The following is a 21,313-nucleotide window of genomic DNA, read 5'->3' as shown; positions in this document are numbered from 1 at the left end:
CTATTCAGAGCAAGTTAATGTGCCTTAACACAATTATCTTTTACAGTAACTCAGTTCCAAAAAGACACTAAAATGGTTGTTTTGTGCAGTTGTTTTGATAGACGAAAAAAAAATTCTAGTTTTAACATTATTTATTCTTTAGACATTCCTCTTTAAAATAAATTACGTGACAGATTTTTGAAAAATTTGCCACATTTGGTTTTTGATGACTGAAAATGTGTCCATTTTTCTCATGAGCCATATAGGGCTTTAAAAATGTAGTGCCCGAAAGAAAGGTCAGTCAACAACAAGAATCTAAAAGGATATTAAGGTATCTCCAACAATTATGGAATTACAGGCATGCACATTTTGTAAAAAGAACACAAAAAAATGCCCTTTCTTCAGTTTTGAGCGTTCACCATTGGCATGATATGGCTTAAAATTTAGAGCGAAATTTTTCATTTTTACATCCCTCTACACTTTAATTGATTACTATTTACAGTGGAATTTGATATTTTGGAGTTGACACGGAATGACCCATTAGTGTTTTTGTCGGATAACAGGTCGTGGATGCAAAACATAATATAATGCAGATAAAACATGCAACATATAATGCAGTCACTATCAACTAGCCTTATGTCAGAAGGAGGTGAAAAGGATCAACCTCAGGAAGAGCGTTCAGTGATGCCCTGAGAATAAAACGAGGAAGGCATTTGAATGCAAACAGGCCTGTAGAGAACAAGTGATGAGTCAGTGAAAGAAGGAAAAAATGCTCTCCCAATGAAACCGTTGATCCCCATGCACAGTTACCATGACTACAGGTCATATGATTACCAGGCAGTGGTGTTCTGAGGTGTGTTTGTATTGCAAACAACATACAAGAGCAGGCCACATTGGGAGAATGCCACATTATATTTAAAGCATTTCTGTTCATTGGAATAGAATCCAGCAACAAATACAGGTAGTTTATTTCTGCTTGCGGATTATTTCCTAAACCAAAAATATGTAACCTGACAATATTTTTCAGACTAAGGGTTGAGGGATGTATAAACCGTTGCACCAGTACATAACAGACAATTTCTTACTGAACTGTTGTTTCCAGAAATATGTTCCCATACTGTATGTATTTATGTTTAAAACTTTTTATAAAATACAGTGGGTTCAAAAGGACACCCTTTAGACACATACCACAACTAAAATCAGATGAATCAATACTGTATGTAATCAATCAGAATGCCAGCAAACCCCACAGAACAGTCAACCCGACTACAAATACTTTAAAACATACAGTACACGAATGGGAAGCACGTGTTTTCTTTGTCCTTGTATTTGTTTCCAAAGTTCATTTAAACTGTGAAAGAAAGTTGCATCAACCCACCATCATACCATACAAGCCAAGTCAACAGTATTTCGACACGAAATCATTTGGATAACCGTCCACAGCAAATGCGGTTTTGGACACCACGTTTTCGCCGCCTTAAGTCTAGTGTAACGAATGAACAGTGGATTTTAACTTACGGCTGTACTTACATCTGTATATGCTCATCTGAGATCAGTTATGTTGTGCAACGTACGATGGTCCCCCGTCCCCGAAACTACTTGATACAAAAGATAATCTCAAGGAGCTCTGTTTATTGGCAGAAATCGTTCTTATCTGTTGTCAAGTGTCGCGTAGCGTACTCTTGTTAACACGGCTGACAGCCTGTCTTTTGTATTCAGCATTGTAATCGTCGTTATGTCCAAGGAGAGCGATATACTGTACAACAGCGCCATCTAGCAGCAAACGCGTTGGACCCTGAGCAACACAATACCATATTAATCTATCATAATACTTAGAACTTAAGAGTTTTGGTCAAACTTTACTTTGGTAATAAGATGCTATTACAAACATGAGTAAATGCATTAGCTAACATTAGCTAACAATTACCAATTTTGTTTATTATTCCTTGTTAATGTTGGTTCATGTCAATACAGTTATTCATGTTAGTTCAAGGAGCATTGACTAATGTTATTAGTGACAAAGTTTGATTTTAATCATATGTTAGTAAATGCTGAAAATAACACTAATACCTTACTGTACCTTTCTTTTTTCATTTTAACTAATGCATTAATTAATTGTTAACAAATAGCACCTAATTGTAAAGTGTTACCACAGTTTTAAATAATTGCTGCATTTGAGCATGATTCTCGGTTCTGGCTACAGTGAAGAAGTGGTTAATAACAATTATAAAAAAGTATAATATTGTAATATAAATTACATGTACATGTTCTGCACTCATACACTGTATTTATTTTTTTATTAAGTTTGATAAAAACGTTGGTAGAGAAAGGCCTATTCCTTTTGGCAATATTTAAAAAGTGTTTAGTGTGAAACATTAGGAAAGTTGTTTGTATGTCGCCTATGTATTGTGATTTAATTTTAAATCAAGATCACCAAATCAAGAATTCATACACTCATGTGTATAAACAACGAAACAGGTAGTCTACTAAATTCAACACCCATGCAATTTTCAATTATAGGCCTACTTGTTTTCTTATACACTCCAATGCATGTGTTGATACAGTATTAACCATATGGTTTCAAATGTAAATAAGTGAACTTACCCAGCTTTTGGAAGGCAACGTTTAGGCTATTTGACGTAAGTGACTTTAGTTTCTCCCTTTCTTCAAGAGGCATCCCAAATACCATGCCGTATCCAGCAAAATAGGTGTTGTCATGCGATCATGCCACAGCACAATGCTTGCCGTATCCCGAGCGAATAAAATTTAATTTGGCCGCCATGTAACACAACTCGTTCCTAAGAAGTTTTCGCAGTCATTGCACCTGTTCCGTCTTTGTATTTCGTGTTGAATTAAGCAGTCTAAATGTAGATCTCATTATTCACTTGAGAACCTAGGTGATTAGCTACTACATTTCACCTCTTTGAAATACTGCAGAACTTCAAAAACATATGCAGGGCAATTTATGAAAGTGGTTTATAATCACCAAGAATTTCGTCAGTTTGACAGTGTTGATTGAAGAGGTCACTAAAGAACACAACAAACAGGACTGCAACCGGCCAGTAAGATTACTAATAAGAGCAAAGAAGATTATGGCTTAGCAGCACCGACCTCGAAAATAGAACTGTTGCTTGCGCGCTTCCAAACAATGTCCACACTGTTAATTTGTCAATTGTGTCATGTCGCTAAAACTAATTTCATATAGATTGGTGTTCTTAACATTTTTTCTCACTTACAAAACAATGGGATTTCAAAACAGTGTTGGAAACAAAAAACATTGAAACTTTTTAGACTGCAACCATTATAATCATATCATAGACATGGATAAAAATGGATAAAATGGCAATTAGAAGTCTTTAAAATGGCATGGAAAGAGAGTGCAAATTGTTATAAAAAGGCACTAAAAGCAGCAAAGGCAGAGCACCTTCGTAACCTCATAGAAACCAACAAAAACAATCCAAGGTTTCTATTTAGCACAGTTGCTAAATTAACAAATAAACAGACACCACCTGACCTTGTTATTCCGCCGCACCTTGGTAGCAATGAATTCATGAAATTTTTTACAGAGAAAATCAAAAACATTCGTGACAAAATTGTAAAAACTCAACCTCCAAATCTGTCCTATGAATTAGCACCAACCATCGCTCCAAAAGAAAGGCTCCAGCGTTTTTCAACTATAAAACAGGAAGATTTAATTCAACTTATCGCAACCTCTAAACCTACAACTTGCTTACTAGACCCCATACCAACTAAATTATTAAAAGAGTTACTACCTGTTGCAATTGAGCCCATCTATAACATTATTAACTCGTCAATTAATCTAGGCCATGTCCCAGGTCCCTTTAAGATGGCCGTCATTAAGCCTCTAATCAAGAAACCAAACTTAGATCCAAATGAACTAGGAAACTATAGACCGATTTCAAATCTCCCATACCTGTCTAAAATTCTAGAAAAAGTAGTGTGCACTCAGTTGTGCTCTTTCTTACAAAATAACGACATGCACGAAAAATTTCAGTCAGGCTTTAGATCTCATCATAGCACTGAAACTGCGCTCGTTAAAATTACAAACGACCTGCTTATAGCATCAGATAAAGGTCACATCTCACTCCTGGTCCTGCTTGACCTTAGTGCTGCGTTTGATACCGTAGACCATAACATACTTCTAGATCGCTTACACAATTATACCGGTATTGAGGGACAGGCACTACAATGGTTTAGATCTTACTTGTCAGACAGACATCAATTTGTCCATCTAAATGGGGAATCATCCTATTTAACGCAAGTAAATTATGGATTACCTCAGGGATCGGTTCTGGGACCCGTGCTGTTCTCCATATACATGCTTCCCCTTGGAAACATTATTAAAAAACATGGAATTAGCTTCCATTGCTATGCAGATGATACTCAGCTATATATCTCATCAAGACCAGATGATTCCTCCCAGCTACCCAAATTGGCAGAGTGCATTGAAGATATAAAACATTGGATGACCTATAATTTCCTTCTTTTAAATTCTAATAAAACAGAAATATTACTTATCGGACCTAAGACACGCAAACCAAATATTTCTGATTATAAACTGCAAGTTGAAGGATGTACTGTTACTCCAACAAATACAGTAAAAGATCTAGGCGTTATATTAGACAGCAACCTGTCATTTCGAAATCACATCTCAAATGTCACAAAAACAGCCTTTTTCCACCTAAGAAATGTTGCCAAGTTACGAAATATTCTGTGTGTTGCTGACGCAGAGAAGCTTATTCATGCATTTATGACCTCAAGACTTGACTACTGTAATGCGCTACTTAGTGGTTGTCCTGCATCATCAATAAACAAACTACAGTTAGTTCAGAATGCAGCTGCCAGAGTTCTAACCAGGACCAGAAAATATGATCACATAACCCCAATTTTATCAACCCTTCACTGGCTACCCATTAAGTATCGTATTGACTTTAAAGTTCTTTTAATCACTTATAAAGCCTTAAAGGGTTTAGCCCCTACCTACCTAACAGAGCTTCTATCATACTACAACCCATCACGCTCTCTAAGATCTCAAAACGCAGGACTTTTGATAATACCTAGAATAACTAAATCCACCAAAGGGGGTCGAGCTTTCTCATATGTAGCACCTAAACTCTGGAATAGCCTTCCTGATATTATTCGAGGATCAGACACACTCGCCCAATTTAAATCTAGATTAAAAACGCATCTTTTCAGCCAAGCATTCACTTAATGCAAATATGCTAAATAAACCACCAGGAGATGCTGACATTAGATATTATTTTACTAGAATAATTGGATTTATTATATAAAACACCATGTAGTGTGTTTTACCCTTTCTTGGGTTTTTCGTTTTTCCCCTGTAAAGCTGCTTTGGAACAATGCAAATTGTGAAAGGCGCTATATAAATAAAATTGAATTGAATTGAATTGAATAGACATAATTAATACCCAGACGCGGCATTGGCCGCTAAGCTCTGCTGCTGCCATAAACGGTCAGGCCAGCCTCCACTTTGTAAATGACAGTCAAGCCAGCCCCACGTTGTTTTTTGTGCGCGCATATAGAGAGAGATTACGGTAAGACCGTGAGAGGACAACCTTCAAAATAAAAGCAGTTTCGCAAGTCCTGATATCGTATGATGGACAATCTAAGATGGTGTACTATGATTCTGAGATTAAATAAGTTTTACAAAACAGGTAGTTTTCTGAACATACAGGAAAAACAGTCTATATAACAAATAATAACAATACCAACCACCGAAATGCTTCTGCAACGGCCTAGCAACCACCAAGAACGCCACACAAACTGCATAGCAACACTGTTGTAACCGCCAAAATACATTTTCAACGGCCTAGAAATCACCCACAACATTATAGAAACTGCATATCAACCCTTTAACATTTAACATTGCTCGTTGCCCTAGCAACATCACTTGCAACCGGTAACACACTATCAATTGATAGTGTGAAACCGCATTAATTTTGAAATTTGTCCTTCTGCGCCCTTACCGTAATCTGTCATGTATGCGCGCAAGAAAACCTACGTGAGGGCTGGCTTGACCGTCATTTTCAAAGTGGAGTCTGGCCTGACCGCAGTCTATAACTGCTAGGGCAGAAGCCCACTTAACTCATAGAATTGTCTGAGCTGAGCTTTTTCGGCATTAAAACCACAATCACGTTTACATTTCTTAACACATTTGAATGGTTTACGATATAGCCTACGGTAGAACAAGCAAAACAATCAAATAACCACACGTGGAAGTATTAGTCGAGAATAAAACATATCATGTTGAGATTGTTTCTGAGTTTAATTTGAATAATCGAACAAATTAGATCAAATTAATTTAATTTACACGTCGACTAAAAAAAGGTGTATTATTACTGGGGAAATAGATTTTTCTGTCATCATGTTATACAATTTCAGAAATTAAAAGACGTTATTTTATAAATTCGGTAAAACAATTCCAGCAGTAAACTGAACTAAAGTGAACGAGCTGTAGTCTATTCTAATAATGTGCATTTCATCTACCTCTCTACACAATTATTAAGCCTAAATAATGCTTGTCAAGCCTGGGTTTTAAAAGTTCCTTGTGACAATACATTTTTAAAAAGTCTAACCATCTTTTACTGGAGTCATAGCGTTTCTGTTCTTCCCTTGTAAATAACAAATTATTGGAATTAATAAACCATTATTCTGTTTATATGCAGGAAACAGCAGCATTTCTGCATGATCATGTAGGCCTATTTGCTTTTTACCCAACACACATTCCCAATTTAACACAAATGCGAATGTTTCCTATTCACCAGCCGCAATGCCCCCTCAAGTCCACTAGAGTGCACTCTCCACATCCATCAGGACTGCCATATACATTTTACATACATTTACATTTAGGCATTATGCAGACGCTTTTATCCAAAGCGACTTACATTGCATTATCCTATACATTTATACATAAGTATCTGCAATCCCCTGGGAACCCACAACCTTGCGTTGTTAACACAATGCTCTTACCACTGAGCTACATTTCCCTATCTCTTGCACCTGTCTCTATTACACTCGGTTCATTCAGTCAGTCATTGTGAAGTCTTGTTTGTTGATTCATGCTGCATTTGATTTTGAATTGTTTATCGTTTCTGAACCTCTGCTGCCTGCTTCGAGCACTGCCTATTGTAGCCTACCGTTTGTGCTTGTTTTGTGCTTGCCCTGACCATTGCCTCTACATTTTTGTGTATTAAAGCTGCATTTAGATCTTCTACCCTTGAGTTTCGGAGCAGGTCATGACAACAACGAATATAGTAGTTTTTATAGATTATTTTACATTGGTACTGACAACCAATCTACATTTAGTCATTTAGCAGACGCTTTTATCCAAAGCGACTTACAAAGAGTTTGGGGAGCATTAAGCGATATGTCATAAAAGAGCAGCACAATAGGTGCTAATACAAAGTTACTAATTTTAACAAAAGCTAGACCACTACCTGTTGTGGGAAGAGAGGGTTAGTGTACTTTTTTAATCTTTTTTTCTCTTTTGTCTGTCAAGTATTCACAGAAGATGTGGGTTTTAAGTAGTTTTTTGGTTGTGAGAGATGTGGTTGACCGGACCACATTAGGAAGAATGTTCCACCAGGAAGGAGTTGTGAAGGAGAATCAGCGGGTGTGGTGAGGAAGGCGGGACGAGAGCTGTGAGGCAGGGCCGGTGGCATGAGTGATAGTTGGAATCAGCTGTGCACGCACCGGTGTAATGCCGAGAAATGCACCCCTGCCAGATTATGCACCCTCCCTCCCCACAATGGTTAGGGTAAGGATTAGGTGTGGGGAGGGGTTAGAACCAGCCAATCGGACAGCCGAGCTATTGTAGGGGTGCATAAACTGGCAGGGGTGCATTTCTTGGCACAACACCGGTCACGCATCTAATGGAGGACATTGGGAGGACATCTTTACATCCGTGTTTATTGTTTGTTTAATCATTTTTGATTAAAGTTTGTTAAATGTTCGCCGGTTCCCGCCGCCTTCCTTCACTTTTATGGATCATCATGACAGCAGGAAAGCGATTTAATTGAATTACTAATCCAATTTCCGTTGAGATGGTAAAAAAGGAATGTTCAGTTATTTGTCCAGTAGCCTAGTACAAATAATGCATATGCATTGTAATTATGTGAAAATAGTACTGAGAAAAAAATATGAATGTAGAATAATTCTTACACGTGCTCTCAATAGCAAATAATAAAAACATTAATTACATACAGGTGTATCAGAATGTCATGGAAAAGTAAATTTTTTCAGTAATTCAATTCAAATTGTGAAACTCGTGTATTTAATAAATTCAATGCACACAGACTGAAATAGCTAAGTGTTTGGTTCTTTTAATTGTGAAGATTTTGGCTCACATTTAACAAAAACCAACCAATTCTCAACAAATTTGAATACTTCATAAGACCAATAATTTAAACATTTTTCGTGAATTGTTTGCCTGCGGTATATACAGAAAGTATATTGAAAGTATTTACTGTATCTGAACTCAATACTTGTTCCTTTAGGGGCGGTGCCAGGACGTTTTTCTTGGGGGTGCTGAGGGGGGGGGCTTAACAGTTTAGAGGCTGGGCTAATAACATGATTAAATTAATAAATGCCTTAGCTAGACAACATGCAATTTTTCTGTTTAAATACAGAACAGCTTCTTAAAAATATTGTTGTAGTGCATTAGCCAACACTTCTCCCATCTGTGCACTTAGTTACAGTGGCATGCATCCTGTCCGGGGAGTGGGCTCCGAGCTTGCTGAACCTGGTTGGGCATGGGTGCTTAGGTGGTGGTGGGAAGTTAGTGTGTTCTTCTGGAGGAGTAGCTTCTGCTGTGACTGGGCGCTGGAAGAAGCACGGGGCCCTGCTGGGTTGGTCACTGCGGCGATACTGGCTTAATGTCGGGTGGTGTCTGCTGCGGCAGAGCACTAGTTGGAAGCATGGACCCCTGCGGGGGGGGAATGGTCGCTGTAGCCATACTGGCTTTTTGTTGGGTGGTCTCTACTGCCGCAGAGCACTAGTTGGAAGCACAGGCCCCTGTGGGGGTGGCTGCTGCGGTTATAATAGCTTCTGTAAGTTTAGTTTACAGTTCAGTTAAGTTTTCGCTTAATCAATTGTTGATGTCATGGTGTATTGAACAGAAGCTGCTCTTTGTTAATCATTTTGATCTGTTCTGGGAGCGACCTAGGCTCTTCCGCCCTGACGGCCTGCAGCATCAGCGGTTCTCCTGTCCGACAACATCGCGAATGCGCTACGCACCTGTTGACTATGTCTCTCTCAGGTAAGTCAAAACTTTAACCATAGTCTGTGCTCCTCAACTGCTATAAATGTTACTGTTTCCAAATATATAGAGACTGTATGTGTCTAAATAAGTAATTATTTTGGCAAAAGTCAGAGGTAAAATCTGATCGTGATTAAACCTGAAGACAATGTAATAAACAACCAAAACCAATTCAAAAAAGTTCGGCCTGCTTAATATTAGATCACTAAAATCAAAGGCAGTTATTGTAAATGAAATGATCACGGACAACAGTTTTTAAATATTCTGTCTTACCGAGACCTGTTTTAAACCAAATGATTATTCCGGTCTAAATGATTGTACCCCACCAAGGTACTGTTATATGCATGAGCCACGTCCGGTTGGTCGGGGTGGCGGTGTCGCTACAATATTTAGAAACTTTCTTACTGTAACTTAGAGAACAGAGCATAAATTTAAATCATTTGAAGTGCTTGCGTTGAACATAATTATTCCTAACAAAAGTAAAAAAACATTGCTTTCTTTTACATTGGCTACGGTGTATAGACCCCCTGATCCCTATACTGATTTTCTGAAAGAGTTCGCAGACTTCCTATCGGACCTATTGGTTAACGTTGATAAAGTATGTTGTAGAATTTTCTTATTCCTTAAACTAGGTGAGTCAACTTTTGAAAAACGCGACACACAGAGAAAAATGGAAGTACTTTGCAAAGTATTTATTGCCGTTTAATCTGCATCATAAGCAATGAGCATGGTGCAGAGAAAAGGCACTCTTTCCTCCTGCACACAGAGTATATATTTGATTCAAACGTGACACCCTCTCCCTTTGCCCCCCAGCAAGAATCCCGAGCTGGTTTACGAGAAGTGATGCCCGTAATTCCAAACAGAACATCTTGGCCCCTGCTCGAGGGCAAAGGCAGAGTGGTATGACGCGTATAGAGAAAAACATGATAACATTTTAAAGAAAACATAGATAAACACTTCATAAACATATAGACAGATACAGCAAGAAAATTTCCATTACATTCCCCCCTTTTATCATATATGATAACCAAAATCTTTATACTTTGACCTTGTAAAATGGCTTCTCTTCCAGGTTTCATTCTTTATCTAAACAGTTCTTAAAACAGTGAATTAAACATAGTGAATTATGATAACATAATCATAACCAACAACAACCCTACAAGAATCGGCAACACCACCTGCTTGAGCCCCACTCCCCAACCTTGGCAATTCCACCACTTCAACAGGCTGTTTAGTCATATAATCCGGCTTCCTGATGGCATTCTTCATGTGCTTTATAATGTCTGTTACATTATCAGCATAATCCGGAATGTAGAAACAACAACTGACCCCGAGCATTTTGCATACACCGCCTTTCTCTGCGGTGAGCATATCTAAAACTAACCTTCTCTGCAATCCTAATTCCCTATTTCCAAACCGTTCAAGTCTGTACTTTACTTACCACCTGGTTCTCTGCACTCTGTCTTTTCTTCGGCCTTGTTGGTGCTGTTTGCAACTGTCAACAGGGTTGTGACTTTGCAGGGTAATTGACCCTTCAGCCTCTTCTGGTCCTCTAATCTCAGAGGACTGACTCTCCATGCCTGCTCGAGTCACATACACCACCAACAACTGTCATTCACTCCAACCTCTTTCTTTTGCATCAGTGCCAATGCACATGCCTTATTGCCTTTGCATAGGTATATTGCCTTTCTTATGTCTACTTTTGTCTCTCCTGGGTCTATCCACGTTCTAGCCTCTACTTCTGCCTCTTTTTCTGCCCGCATTGTGGCCTGAAATTCCTTGGCTGCACTGATATCTGAACCTTCTGACCGGTGTCCTTCCCTTTCTCTCCCCGACCACATACACAAATATACTGACCTGCTTAAACCTTCATCACCTGCATAAACCTTCGTCACTTTCCATATTTCCACTGTTATTTGTGAAATTGCTCCTGTTCCCTCGTAATTAAATGTTTCTGAGTTAGAGCTAGTCGAAAACTTTCTCTTTTCCCTTTTTATTTGGCCGTCCCAGGGGACATAATGGCCCACATTTTTCAAAATTGATTGCCTTATCCACCACATCACCTGAGGTACACGTACCTCTACACAAATACATATTTGTTCCCCAGTACCTAGCAGAATTACCATTTTATAAAACCTCGGAATATAGGGTTGCACAGAAACAAAATTCTATAATCTCTCATTTCTCGGAGTTCAATGCGTCCCGACTCGAACAGTTGATTGCCTTTGCGAGCACCAGCAGCGCCGCTCCTCCTGTCGATTGAGTCAGCACCACCATTGCGAAGAGCCATGTGGATGCCATTGTGATGGGCCTATGGTTGGAGTTGCCACTCCTTGGACACCCCTTTTTGCCGTGGGAGCAGTGGCGGTTCTACATTGAATTGCACCCCGGGCGAGACCACCTTTGAGCGCCCACTTGCTAAGTCATAATTTCTTCCAAATAACGCACATCTTCGGCGAATACCTGACAGACAAATAATAAAAATAAAAAAAACTTACACTAACACTTCTCTCAACATGTTTTGGTCTAGCTTTTGTTGAAACTAACTGTCACGGAACAGGTAGTGAAGAGAACCCAAATGCAGGCAGTAATTTGGGGTAACAGATTTTAATAAAGTAAAAAGAAAAACAAAAACCCACAAGGGGGTAAAATACAGGGGATAACAAAGACAGCAACAAAAGGATGAAAAACTCACGGCGGGTAACCAAAAGGACGCTAACGCTGGGACACAGCGTAGGGACAAATCCTCAGAGCAGTTACACAGAGCACAGTTACCGACAAGTATGACAACAAACGAGCACAGGACAGAGAATACAAGGGATTTAAATAGGGAGACGAACAAAGGATATAACGATGGGCAGGTGTGGGTAATGAGACACAGGAGGAAAGCTATACTAGAAACGAGAGGGGCGGGGCCAAATGACGAGACAGGAGAGAACGCATATTATGTCCTGATTGACAATAATATGTTTCTCTCCACATAAAACACGTGGGTCCGTCATGATTCTGCCTCTAGACCAGAAAACCAAGACAAGAGAAGGCAGAATCATGACAGAATCCCCCCCCCCTTAATGAACGACTCCTGGCGTTCACCAGGGGAGTAACTAACAAGACAAGACAGACTGGGTAACAGACATAAACCAACAGAACATTGCAAACATGACTAGGGGCATACAAGAAATAATCACAAACGGGTTGGGGTGAGACAATAAAAATAACAAACATGGGAGGGGGGGTGGAGGCAAACAAGATTGCCTAGGGGGCAGTCCAAAAGGGAATGGATTGGGTGGAACAGTCTTAGGGGGAGTCATAGAGGCTCTAGGAGTCCCCTGCTGTGACACCGGCTGAAAGGCCGGCTGAAAGGCCGGCTGGAAGGCCTGCTGGAAGGCCTGCTGGAAGGCCGGCTGAAAGGCCTGCTGAAAGGCCGGCTGGAAGGCCGGCTGGAAGGCCGGTTGGAAGGCCGGCTGAGACACCGGCTGGAAGGCCGGGTGGAAGGCCGGCTGAGACACCGACTGGAAGGCCGGTTGGAAGGCCGGCTGAGACACCAGCTGGAAAGCCGGCAGGGCAGGACTTGACGCCGGCTGGAAGACCGGCTGGGGCTGAGACGCCGGCTGGGGCTGAGACGCCGGCTGGAAGGCCGGCTGGGGCTGAGCTGACTGGGTTGTAGGTTGGAGGGCCGGCTGAGACGGACTGGGTGCAGGAGGGACCACCGGACTTGGGACCACCGGACTAGACGGGACCACCGGACTTGACAGGACCACCGGACTTGACGGGACCACCGGACTTGACGGGACCACCGGACTTGACGGGACCACCGGGACCACCGGACTTGACGGGACCACCGGGATTGACGGGACCACCGGGCTCGACGGGACCACCCTTCGAGCCGCCCTCCGAGCCGCCCTCCGTTGCCTCTTCTTCAGCCGAGCCCCCCGCCTGGAGGCCGGCTGCAGGAATGAAGAGAATGGGATGAGTGGCTCGGGATTGGAGGTCTCAAACGAGGACCCCCAGGATTCCCGTCTCCCTCGCTTGCCAGTGAGACTGGGCGGTTGTGGAGAGGCTGCAGAGGTTGGGGAGTGGTGCATGGCGATGCCCACATTCCTGATCTGCAGAGGACCACTCTCTGGTATCGCAACCAGCGGAGATGAGTCAAAGGAGTTCGATGAGGTCGTGGACCACGAACGACCTGTGGCGGCATCCCACACAGCGTCGAAGTCCAACGGCCTCATCGCCCTCATCTCCGATCGAGAGAGTGGCTCTCTGAGACCGGTGTTAAACAGCACCGCCAGCTCCTCCTCCCCGAAGACGCCCTGTCCTGCGATGTCCAGGAACCTCTCCACATAATCATCCACAGTCTCACTTCCCTGGCGAAGGCTGCAGAGGCGGCGGGCCAAGCTAGACCGGCCAGTGTCCATGCTGCTGCTGGGTTCAGTCTTGGCTCGTTTGTTCTGTCACGGAACAGGTAGTGAAGAGAACCCAAATGCAGGCAGTAATTCGGGGTAACAGATTTTAATAAAGTAAAAAGAAAAACAAAAACCCACAAGGGGGTAAAATACAGGGGATAACAAAGACAGCAACAAAAGGATGAAAAACTCACGGGGGGTAACCAAAAGGACGCTAACGCTGGGACACAGCGTAGGGACAAATCCTCAGAGCAGTTACACAGAGCACAGTTACCGACAAGTATGACAACAAACGAGCACAGGACAGAGAATACAAGGGATTTAAATAGGGAGACGAACAAAGGATATAACGATGGGCAGGTGTGGGTAATGAGACACAGGAGGAAAGCTATACTAGAAACGAGAGGGGCGGGGCCAAATGACGAGACAGGAGAGAACGCATATTATGTCCTGATTGACAATAATATGTTTCTCTCCACATAAAACACGTGGGTCCGTCATGATTCTGCCTCTAGACCAGAAAACCAAGACAAGAGAAGGCAGAATCATGACACTAACTTTGTATAAGTACTTTTGCTCTTTGTATGACATAGGCTATCGCTTGCTCCTCGAACTCTTTGTTAGTCGCTTTGGATAAAAGCGCGTCTGCTAAATGACTAAATGTAAATAATCACGGCCCAACTAGAAAAAGCTCCTGATTGGCTGCGAAAATTTTCGCCAAAGTTCAGATTTTTCAACTCGCGCGGATCACGCGAACGCTCAATCGCCTCATTCGTGCGAATTGCACCGCAATTAGCGATTTTGTCCAGGTTCAGAGATTTGGGAAACTTAGTTTTTAGTCCTTCTAAGAATTCTTACAAAATCCTCCTCACCTCGGCATTGTCTGCATGCGACCAGTTGACATGTTCCCTTCTATAACCCTCCACAGGCCATTTACCCTCTAGCTTTCTTAGGTCAGATGGATTCAGTTTGACATTCAACAGTCTCTCTAATTGTCTCGTTGAAGGTGAGAATATTTTGCAAAAGGTCAAAAGTTCTTTGTACTTCGGTGCTGGATGCGCTCTTTCTTGCTTTTGATGCACCACAGGCTGTGGTGGAGTTGGCACTCGTGCTGGTGGAGACACTGGTGGGGCACTGGAGCTGCCTCGATCGGGTCTGGGATCGGGTTCAGACTTCGGTGAGACAATCATCCTCCGGTTGGTGTTTGTAACACGTCATAGATGGTGATAAAGGAGACAGAGGGGTTAAATCATTATATTCATGCGAAACAGGGTACAATGGGCGGTGGGGGTGTATGACACGGCAGTGACAGTTCTTCCAAAGCCTTTTCTTTAAAAACATGGTCACATCTATTTGCTTCCCTCTCCCATAACTCTAAACACTTATTATTATTTTTCCGCCGTAAAAATGATCGTACAGCCCAAACCGTAAGGCCGACAAAGCTGAGACTTGGTCAGATGCTAGTAGTCTTGCTCGCTACTCAGATACTCGGAGCCAGCCATGTCGGACCATAGGGGGCGCTACAGCGATGAAAAACGCCTTTACGCTCATTACGCCTAAACCGTTTGTCACACACCCAAGTGTTTTATATCATTGTAATCATTGGCTCAAAACTTAAAAAACGTATAGCCACGATTTCATTTCCGGTATGCAAATTTCCCCGCTAATTTGCATTTACACAAAAATAATAGTCTCTGGATTTTTGCCCGATCGGAACCAAACCAACGCTGATAAATTCTGTGGAGGTTATGTGATCATATTGGGGTTATGTGATCAAATTGGGGTTATGTGATCGTATTTTCTGGACCAGGGGCCCGTTCTTCGTACGTCGCTAACTCGGTTAGCTGGATTTGATTGTTGACGATTTGGCATGATCTTGGATTGTTCGGTTCTTGGATGCTCATCCTGGACTTGCTGTCATAGCAACAGGTCCGTAAGCTTGAACCTGCTCGGGAGCAGGCTTACTTCATGTAAACAGGATTAGATTGCGGCTTTATAAGCGGAGGACATAGGTAAGTCTGTCGCAGCCATGTCTTGTCCATTTTTACGACAGCAACCTGTTGCGGAAGGTGCAAGAATAATTTGCAGAGCTTTTAGAATTAATAGACAGGATCATTTAGCGCAGCTCGATAGCGTCATTGTTGAGAGATACCGTTTTTCTCGTAAGGGTTTTATTTACATCATTCATTTGTTGGAACCACACATTACGTGTTTAACACGGAGGAGCCGGGCTTTAACAACAGCACAGACTGTGTGCATTCTCAAACTTTACCTGGCGCTCAAGCAGTTTTTAGGGGTTTTTATTGTATTTCTAAGCCACTTAAGACCACAGGTTGTAAAGCTGGATTTTCTAGCTATTGCAGGTACATTTATAATTCTTAATGACATGCAATCATGACCATGCCAATAAGTATGAATAACAGTATGTGTCCTTCAGGCTTTCCTAACGTGATTTGTGCCATAGACTGGACACATGTCCCCATCAAGGCCCCCCCAGGCCCCAATGATGGGGATTTTGTGAAGCGAAAGGGCGTTCATAGTGTAAATGTGCAGGTAAATTACAATTACAATTTATAATATTCCAGATTATTACATGGGAAAAAAAGTAATGAAATCAAAAAGTATGCAGTTGACTGACTAAAATCTCTTAGATGGTGTGTGACTCTATGCTCCATGTCACCAATGTGGAAGCAAAATGGCCAGGATCAGTGCATGACTCAAGGATTTTCAGAGAGTCACATTTATGCACATTATTTGAACATGGTAAGGGAACATACATTTCAAGCTCACAGTATTATACACAGTATTATGCTGAGCCTAACAGAACTGCATTTTTCCATTATACAGGGGATTGTGACGGGATCCTGCTTGGAGACAGGGGCTATGCCTGCAGGCAGTATTTTATGACGGCCTTCCCTGAGCCAAACCCTGGACCACAAACCCGTTACAATGCAGCTCTAGCCAGGACAAGGGCACGCATTGAAATGACCTTTGGGCAACTAAAGGGAAGATTTCAGTGTCTGAAAAGTCTGAGGGTTGCACCTGACAGGTCCTGTGACATAATTGTTCCATATGCCATATTGCATAACATTGCCACTATCAGAAAGGAGAGGACCTCTGTGGTGGGGGTGTACCCTGATGATGACCTCCAGCCAGTGCACTTGAACCAACCTAGTGGCAGAGCTGCACGGGACAGAATTGTGGAACACCATTTTTTACTGAATAAAAGACAAGACAAATATGCTTAGTTTCTTGAGTTTTATTTAAAAGATTATTTATAAAAAAAAGCCAGCAAGTCATATTTTGCTTGCAATAAGAGATAGTTATGGAAAGTCAGCAAAACTACTATTTGTGAAATAGTGTATTAGCACTTACTCTGAAGCAACTCTATCTCCAGTGCAATTTTTCTCTCTTTCAAGTTGTCGAGTTCAATTTCTCCTCTAATTTCTCTTTTTTCACCTCAAAATACTCTATTTTTGGTTAAAGATGCCGCTTATATAGGGAACGGATGTCACCCTGTGTAATTTTGTGAAAAAAAGGGTCAAAACATGCCTCATGCAACAAAAGACTAAAGTAAAACACTGCCCACTTCTGTATCAGCAGTTCTTTGCGCAGACTGTTCTGTGAGCTTTTCTGTAGACCTTTCTCTAGGTGTGGACTCCTGCAACTGATGTTGCAGACAGAAAGAATAGGTACACAAGTATATACAAATTATAGTCAAGTTATTTATGCACTTACAGGTTCTTCCTACAAAGTACAGTCATCTCAGAGGATTTCTTCACAGGACGTGCAATGGAAATAAATGGGTATTACAAAGTGTTGCACTCTTGGGGGGGGGAATAATGTCATTACAATTAACTACACTGTAAAAAAATAATGTGATCAATAACTCATGGCAACATATTTTATATGAACTAAAAGTTTATTAGTTTTCACTTTCACAAACATTTGAAATGACTGTACCAAATTCATTTAATGCAGCAACAAACCATTTTACAGTATACTAAGAGAAATAAAAGCTCATTTAGCCTAACAGTAATGTAGGTGTTGCTGCTACTGGTCCCTGGCTTTGAGGAAGAGCTGCCCCCAGGGATGCCCTCGGTTGGAATTCAACCCAAGGGCCAGCTCTCCTGTTGGATATATTGTGGGGGTGCAGGACCACCACCTGTAATCTTTCAGCCTTTTTCTTGGTGGCTGTCATAAATAGACACGTCATTTAACAGTGGCTTTTAAAATAAGGACTGTATAAGAAGTGAAGGCTACCATTTTGAAGAATATTCTTGTACTTCACTTTTACTTGTTCCCATGTTCTACTGGGTCCGTGGTGGCTCTGACATTTGTAAATAAATATGTAAAATATGAAATAAATAAAAAATGCTAAAATAAATACTGTAGAAAGTGATAGAAACATCTGACATGGACACCACTTATGCATTTAATTATTTTGAATTAAACGTTCAAATTCGGCATAACCTTCCATTAAAAGCTCTTGTTCTGCTTGTGAGAAAAACTGGGCGTGTTCTTTAGCCATGCTGAACAGCCAATCACAGCGTTGCTGATCATTGTTTCTAGTATCGATACATATCCCCTTTTAAACAAACGCAAGAACGCGCAATGATCTCAGATAACTCAATCCAGCGATACATATCATAAACAACAGGTGTATTCGAAGAACCCAATTAGCCGGATCATGATTAGCACGATGATATTATCTTGGATGTGTCTTTTGATCTCGGATGTAATAAGCGACGTACGAAGAACGGACCCCTGGTTAGAACTCTGGCAGCTGCATTCTGAACTAACTGTAATTTGTTTATTGATGATGCAGGACAACCACTAAGCACCGCATTACAGTAGGCAAGTCTTGAGGTCATAAATGCATTAATAAGATTCTCTGCGTCAGCAACACATAGAATATTTCATAATTTGGGAACATTTCTTAGGTGGAAAAAGGCTGTTTTCATGACATGACCGGTTGCTGTCTAATATAACTGTCATGATTCCGCCATCATGTCATGTTTATTCTTAGTCTTGCAGCGGAGTCATGGCATAGCCTTAGGTTTTGTGTGAGAAAGACATGGCTTTGTTTTGATTCTGACTTGCCATGTGCTTTCTCGTGTCTCGTCAGTGTTTCCTGCCCTTTTGTCTCGTTAACCTTCCCTGAGTATTTCAGTACCCACACCTGCCCATTGTTATCTCCTTTGTTAGTCTCCCTATAAAATGCCCTCTTGTCTATTGTCTTGTGCTCGTTCGTTATACTTGTATGCTGTACCTGTGTACATTGTACCTTGTATGCGGTCCTCGTCTGTAACCCTTGTATTGCTTATCCGTGCATCCTGTCTCTAGTTCTGGTCTTGGTGAGTTAGTCTAGTCTTGTCCTTAGTGTTTGTTTTCTCAGTTTAGTTAGTCTGTGTCGTGATCTTATCTTATCTTGTCTTGTTTTACCCCCTTGTGGGTTTTTGTTTTGTGTTTATTGTATAATAAAATCTCTGTTAACCCCGTCATCCCTGTGTCTGCCTGCACTTGGGTTCTCTCCCTCTGTGATTCATGACAATAACGCCTAAATCTTTTACAGTATTAGTTGGAGTAACAGTACATCCTTCAACTTGCAGTTTATAATCACAAATATTCGGTTTGCGTGTCTTTGGTCCGATAAGTAATATTTCTGTTTTATTAGAATTTAAAAGAAGGAAATTACAGGTCATCCAATGTTTTATATCTTCAATGCACTCTGCCAATTTGGATAGCTGGGAGGAATCATCTGGTCTTGATGAGATATATAGTCTCTGAGTATCATCTGCATAGCAATGGAAGCTAATTCCATGTTTTTTAATAATGTTTCCGAGGGGCAGCATGTATATTGAGAACAGCACGGGTCCCAGAACCGATCCCTGAGGTAATCCATAATTTACTTGCGTTAGATTTGATGATTCCCCATTTAAATGGACAAATTGATATCTGTCTGACAAGTAAGATCTAAACCATTGTAGTGCCTGTCCCTCAATACAGATATAATTGTATAAATAATCTAGATGTATGTTATGGTCTACGGTATCGAATGCAGCACTAAGGTCAAGCAGGACCAGGCTATAAGCAGGTCGTTTGTAATTTTAACGACCACAGTTTCATTGCTATGATGCGTTCTAAAGCCTGACTGAAATTTTTTGTGTATGTCGTTATTTTGTAAGAAAGAGCACAAATGAGTGCACACTACTTTTTCTAGAATTTTAGACAGGTATGGGAGATTTGAAATCGGCCTATAGTTTCCTAGTTCATTTGGATCTAAGTTTGGTCTCTTGATTAGAGGCTTAATGACGGCCATCTTAAGGGGTCAGGGGACATGGCCTAGATTAATTGACAAGTTGATAATGTTATAAATGGGCTCAATTGCAACAGGTAGTAACTCTTTTAATAATTTAGTTGGTATGGGGTCTAATAAGCAAATTCTAGGTTTAGATGTTGCAATAAGTTTAATTAAATCTTCCTGTTTTATAGGTGAAAAACGCTGTAGCCATTCTATTGGAGCGATGGTTGGTGCTAATTCATAGGACAGATTTGGAGGTAGAGTTTTTACTATTTTGTCACAAATGTTTTCGATTTTCTCTGTAAAAAAGATCATGAATTCATTGCTACCGATGTGCGGCGGAATAGCCAGGTCAGGTGGAGTCTGTTTATTTGGTAATTTAGCGACTGTGCTAAATAAAAACCTTGGGTTGTTTTTGTTGGTTTCTATGAAGTTACGGAGGTGCTCAGCCTTTGCTGCTTTTAGTGCCTTTTTATAACAATTTGCACTCCCTTTCCACGCCATTTTAAAGACCTCTAATTGCGATTTTATCCATTTGCGTTCTAGTTTGCGAGTTTCTCTTTTAAGGGCGCGAGTGGTGCTATTGTACCACGGTGCAATATTTTTCTCATTAATCTTTTTTGACTTTGTAGGTGCGACAGCTTCTAATGTATTAGAAAAAATAGTTCCCAATTTGCTGGTAATTTCATCGAGCGATTCTTTATTTATTGGTATGGTTATTAAAGGAGTCAGATCTGGCAAGCTCTTTGCGAAACTGCATCGTTAGTGCTATCTACGTGGATATTAAAATCTCCAACAATTAGTATTTTATCAACGTTAACCAATAGTCAGTCCTCTGAGATTAGAGGACCGGAAGAGGCTGAAGGGTCAATTACCCTGCAAAGTCACAACCCTGTTGACAGTTGCAAACAGCACCAACAAGGCCGAAGAAAAGACAGAGTGCAGAGAACCAGGTGGTAAGTAAAGTACAGAATTGAACGGTTTGGACGTTGGGAATTAGGATTACAGAGTAGGTTAATTTTAGATAGGCTCACCGCAGAGAAAGGGTGTGTGTGCAAAATGCTCTGGGTCAGTTGTTGTTTCAACATTCAGGGAGCCGGATGATATGACTAAACAGCCTGTTGAAGTGGTGGAATTGCCAAGGTTGGGGAGTGGGGCTCAAGCAGGTGGTGTTGCCGATTCTTGTACGGTTTTTGTTGGTTATGATTATGTTACCATGTTTAATTCACTGTTTTAAGAACTGTTTAGATAGAAGAATGAAACCTGTAAGAGATGGGGCGTTGCTCATCTTACAAGGTCAAAGTATAAAGATTTTAGTTATCATGTATG

The 21,313-nt window shown here is 41.1% G+C and overlaps 1 protein-coding gene across 2 annotated transcripts in view; it reads right to left on the bottom strand.

Moving 5' to 3' along the window:
* Positions 1-3,032, bottom strand: part of sema4ab (sema domain, immunoglobulin domain (Ig), transmembrane domain (TM) and short cytoplasmic domain, (semaphorin) 4Ab) — an 89,750-nt gene extending 86,718 nt beyond the window's left edge. The window contains exon 1 of one of the 2 annotated variants that reach the window (XM_079485665.1): positions 2,584-3,032. The gene's annotated coding sequence lies outside the window, so the exon portion shown is untranslated. Of the gene's footprint in view, positions 1-1,509; positions 1,727-2,583 lie in introns of those variants that run through there. The other variant, XM_079485664.1, reaches the window with a different exon arrangement.
* Between the last annotated feature and the right edge of the window lie 18,281 nt (positions 3,033-21,313).

The sequence above is a fragment of the Barbatula barbatula genome (assembly GCF_947034865.1).
Source record: "Barbatula barbatula genome assembly, chromosome: 21".
NCBI lineage: Eukaryota > Metazoa > Chordata > Actinopteri > Cypriniformes > Nemacheilidae > Barbatula > Barbatula barbatula.
The sequence above is the reverse complement of the archived record's forward strand: the minus strand, read 5'-3'. Positions and strand labels throughout refer to the sequence as shown.